At 46.2% G+C, this 5,078-nt stretch overlaps 1 pseudogene; it reads right to left on the reverse strand.

Moving 5' to 3' along the window:
* Positions 1-581: 581 nt before the first annotated feature.
* Positions 582-1,227, reverse strand: LOC142425559 (ferritin light chain-like; annotated as a pseudogene).
* Positions 1,228-5,078: the final 3,851 nt, after the last annotated feature.

The raw sequence follows: 5,078 nt of genomic DNA on the forward strand, positions 1-5,078 counted from the left end.
AATAATATTGAAATTACCAAGGACTGACAGAATAAGGAACCAAATTGTCTTAGAAGATGTGCAGCCTGAATGCTTCTGAGAAGCAAAGGTGGAAAGACGTTTGCTCACATACTTGGGTCACGTTCTCAGGAAAGATCAGTCTCTGGAGAAGGTCTTCATGCTTGGGCATGAGTACATGGAAAAGAGGAAGGCACTCAGTGAGATGCCTCAGTGCAGTGGTTGCAGCAACATGCTCAATATAGCAATGATTACGAGAAAGGTGCAGACCAGGGAAATGTGTCATTGGACTGTGCTTACGGTTGCTAGGATTCCGAACTGACTGCATGATACCTGACCACAGCATGCTTTCACAGCCGCACGTGGGAAAAGGCCTGTTCTGTATGACTCATTTGGAAGATAAGCACCTGGAATTCAGGGATCTTTTATTCACTAATGCACCCCAGCAGTTAAAATAAAATTTAGCATATACTAGGTTCTCAATAAAACAGCTTGTTAGTTTTTTTTTGTTGTTTTTTTTTTTTTTTTTTTTTTGCTGCAAAAGGAAGCTGTATTGTTTCCATTTGGTCCCCAGCTTGGGGGAGGGGCTCCAGGGCGGTGGCGCTGCGGACCGGTTCAGGCAGAGGGGCTAAGGCCGGCCGTGGGGAGGCAGAGGGCCCCTGGCAGGTGGCTTGGCGCCGCAGGCTCCTAGTCTTCTTTGAGAGTGAGCCTCTCGAAGAGATACTCGCCCAGCCCGGCCTGGGGGCTGGCCGGCCTGCGGAGGTGGGTCAGGTGGTCGCCCATCTTCTTGAGGAGTTTCACCTCCTTGTCCAGGAAGTGGTTCTCCAGAAAGTCACAGAGATGAGGGTCGGTGTGAGTGGACCCCGCGGCATGCAGGTCCAGAAGAGCCTGGTTGAGCTTTTCTCCAGGGCTAGGGCAGCTTCCATGACGTCCAGGGTTCGACCCCACTCATCTTGAGACGGCTTCTGTACATCCTGGAAGAGGGCGCGGCCGCCGTGCTGGTTCTGCAGCTTCAAGAGACGCTCGGCCCCCTCGCGCTGCTCCTTCGCCAGCTCGCGGAAGAAGTGCCCCACGCCTTCCAAGGCCACATCGTCGCGGTCAAAAAAGAAGCCCAGAGAGAGGTAGGTGTAAGAGGCCTGCAGGTGCAGGTTGACCAGACGGTTGACGCCGGCCTCCGCGTCGGCGGAATAATTCTGACGGATCTGAGAGCTCATGATGCGCCGGTTTGGAGGTCACCACAAGCCAAATAATAGTGTCCGCTAGTCCCAAGAGGAGGGGCTGGCCGAGAATATGGTCCCCAAGTTACTTCCGGAAAGAAACCTGTTGCAGTGGCAGAGGGTTGGCGGCAGGGAGTCCCCGGACCTGTTCCGTTCAAACACTGTTGAAGCAAGACACAGGTCCTCGGGACCACGGGCCGAGCTTAGCTTGTTTGTTTTACTGAAAGCCTTACCTTCTTTCCGACTCTGTTACCAAATTCCTCTTAATCTGTTTTGTCTGAAAGGTCTGACTTACATAAGGTGATTGAAGAACTTAAATATCTAAAGCTAAGAAAAGATTCACAGAAATAAACACAAAGAGGTTTTTTAAAATTCCATTATCTTGTAACAAACCCAGGGACAAGGTGTCTTAGACAGGGTTCTCTAGAGAAACAAAACCAGAATGCTAATATTTTTATAGATAGATAGATAACATAAGAAATAAACAGTTAATTAAATTATAAACCAGTACAAATGGCTCAGTGCAGTTCACTCCCATGAGACAGCTGTAAGACACTGGCAGTCCTTCAAGTCTTGAGGATCACCGGGTAGTCCTCTGTAGAGCAATTCAGACTATCTGGGCACAGGCGGCAAACAGCAGGGCAGGTCACCAACAGTCAGCAAGATGACAAGGTCCAGCAGTCCCCAGCCAAGAGGTATAAATTCCAATGGTGTGATGAAGCGGGTCTTGAAGGAATCTCAAATTACAGCAACACAGTCCACGGGTTAGGTGTCCCACAGGTAGTGTAGCTTACAAATTGAGGCTAAGAACAAGCAAGGCAGCCACACAATGGTCAGATGATCAAAGAGCAAGAGAAAAGAAAGGCGAGGCTCCCCCTTCAATTAATCCCACATGTGTTTATCACCAAATTGGCACAATAAACTACCTCACCAGGGAACAACAAATGATTCAAATCGGTGCTGAGGAGGGTGTAGGAGGCCTGGTAGGGCGTGATCAAGGGTAATGTAACCAAGAGGAATTACTGAAACCCAAATGAAGGCTGAGCATGATAGTGGGACAAGAAGAAAGTAAAAGTAATTAGAGGAAAGAGCTAGGAGGCAAAGGGCATTTATAGATATCTAAATAAATGCATTTACATATGTAAATATATTTATATATGATGAGGGGGAAATAGATCGATGTGCATATATTTATAGGTTTAGTATTAAGGTAGCAGATGGACATTGGGCCTCCACTCAAGTACTCCCTCAACGCAAGAATACTTTGTTCTATTAAACTGGCATTCCATAATACTCATCTTCCCAACATGATCTATGAAGGCAAATGGGGGCATAAGTAAATGTGGTGAAGAAAGCTGATGGTTCCTGGCTATCAAAAGATATAGCATCTAGAGTCTTGAAGGTTTGAAGAAAACAAGTGGCCATCTAGCTCAGAAGCAACAAAGCCCACATGGAAGAAGCACACCAGCCTGTGTGATTACAAGGTGTTGAAGGGATCAAGTATGAGCATCATCAGAACAAAAAGTCATATCATTGTGAATGAGGGGGAGTGTGGAGTGGAGACCCCAAACCCATCTGTAGGCAATTGGACATCCCCTTACAGAAGGGTTGTAGGGAGGAGATGAGCAAGTGAGGGTAAAATGTAGCAACAGTGAAACACAAATTTCCTCTAGTTCCTAAATGCTTCCTTTCCACCCCTCCCCACTATCATGATCCCAATTCTACCTTACAAATCTGACTAAAACAGAGGATGTACACTGATACAGAACTTGAACTGGAAACAGGGAATCCAGGGCAGATGATCCTTTCAGGATCAGTGGTGAGAGTGGGAATACCGGGAGGGTGGAGGGAGGGTAGGGTGGAAAGGGGAAAGTGATTACAAGGATCTACATATAACCTCCTCCCTGGGGGATGGACAAAAGAAAAGTGGGTGAAAGGAGATGTCAGACAGTGTAAGATATGACAAAATAATAAATTATAAATTATCATGAGGGTTCATAAGGGAGGGGAAAGCAGGGAGGGAGGGGTTAAAATGAGGAGCTGATGACAAGGGCTTAAGTGGAGAGCAAATCATTCTCAAAACATTTGTTTTCTACTTGAGCCCTTGGTATCGGCTCATTTTTCCCCTTCCTCCATGCCTCACCTTCTTCATGAACCCTTGATAATTTGTAAATTATTATTATTTTGGCATGTCTTACACTGTCTGACATCTCCCTTCACCAACTTTTCTGTTGTCTGTCCCCCAGGGAGGAGGTTATATGTAGATCCTTATAATAGGTTCCCCCTCTCCACCCCACCCTCCCTCCACCCTTCCAGTGTTGCTGATCTCACCATTAGTCCTGAAGGGTTCATGTGGCCAGGATCCCTGTGTTTCCAGTTCCTCTCTGTACCACTGTATATCCTCTGGTCTAACCAGATTTGAAGGTAGAATTGGGATCATGATAGTGGGGGGGGGAGGAAGCATTCAAGAACGAGAGGGAAATTGCAAATTTCAGCATTGCGCTACACTGCACCCTGACTGGCTCGTCTCCTCCCTGCAACCCTTCCCTAAGAGGATGTCCAGTTGCCTACAGAGTGGGTCCTCACTCTGCACTTCCCCTCATTCACAATGATATGACCTTTTGTTCTTTGATGCCTAATATCTGATTCCTTTGACACCTTGTGATCACACAGGCTGGTGTGCTTCTTCCATGTGGGCTTTGTTGCTTCTGAGTTGGATGACCGCTTGTTTACCTTCAAGTCTTTAAACCCCTAGATGCTATATCTTTTGATTGCCTGAGACCATCAGCTTTCTTCACCATATTTGCTTATGCACCCGCTTTGTCTTCAGTGATCGTGTCGGGAAGGTGAGCATTATGGAATGCCAGGTTAATAGAAGAAAGTGTTCTTTCATTGAGAGAGTACTTGAGTGGGCCCAATGTCCATCTGTTACTTTAATACTAAACCTATAAATATATGCACATAGATTTATTTCCCCCAATCATATATAAATATATTTACATATGTACATGCCTGTATTTAGACCTCTATAAATGCCTTTTGTCTCCTAGTTCTTTCCTCTATTTCTTTTTACTTTTCCTCTTGTCCCACTATCATGCTCAACTCTTTATTTGGGTTTCAGTAATTCCTCTCAATTACATTGCCCTTGATCAAGCCCTACCAGGCCTCTTACGCCCACCTTCCCACTGATTTTGGATTACTTGTTGCTCCCTTGTCCCTGGGTTTGTTAACACCACTACCTTTCGTCCACCTCCACCTCTCCCATGTCCCCTTGAGAACCATCGGTCCCATTGTTTTCTCCTCCAGATTGTTTATCCACCCTATCCTATCTAGATAGACCTTCATAGATAATAATTTGCACAAAAACAAGACAAAGCAAAACAAAGCAATAAAAGAAAACAACAACAAACAAAAACAATGAATAAAGACAAAAGCCTATAAATAGTTCAAGGTCTGTTTGTTGATCTTTAGGAGTGTTTTCCAGTTGAGTCTGATGGGGCACCAGACCCTGGCCCCTACGTCTACTTTTGCTACTCCATTGGGACTTCCTTACTCTGCTCTGCTTGCTGTTCTGTTCCACGTCCTTAGTGTTTTGCCTTGGTGTGATCAGATCAGGCACAATTCCCACACTATGTCTCCAGTGTTGTCTCCTGTAGGGCTATGGGTCAGTGAGGAATATTGTCTCTCATAGTGGGGCCAGCCATGTGGTCCTGTCAGTGCATTGCATGCTCTGAGCAGGGATATTGTCCTCAAGGCTTGCTGGGCCACAATGTGCTCCGCTCTCTCTCTTCCTCTCCCTTCATTTGCTCCCATGTGCTCTGATCAGATATCTCCCTCTCCCTGAGCTGTAGCTTCAGTGCTGTC

The sequence above is a fragment of the Tenrec ecaudatus genome, chromosome 14 (assembly GCF_050624435.1).
Source record: "Tenrec ecaudatus isolate mTenEca1 chromosome 14, mTenEca1.hap1, whole genome shotgun sequence".
In the NCBI taxonomy this organism is placed as follows: Eukaryota; Metazoa; Chordata; class Mammalia; order Afrosoricida; family Tenrecidae; genus Tenrec; species Tenrec ecaudatus.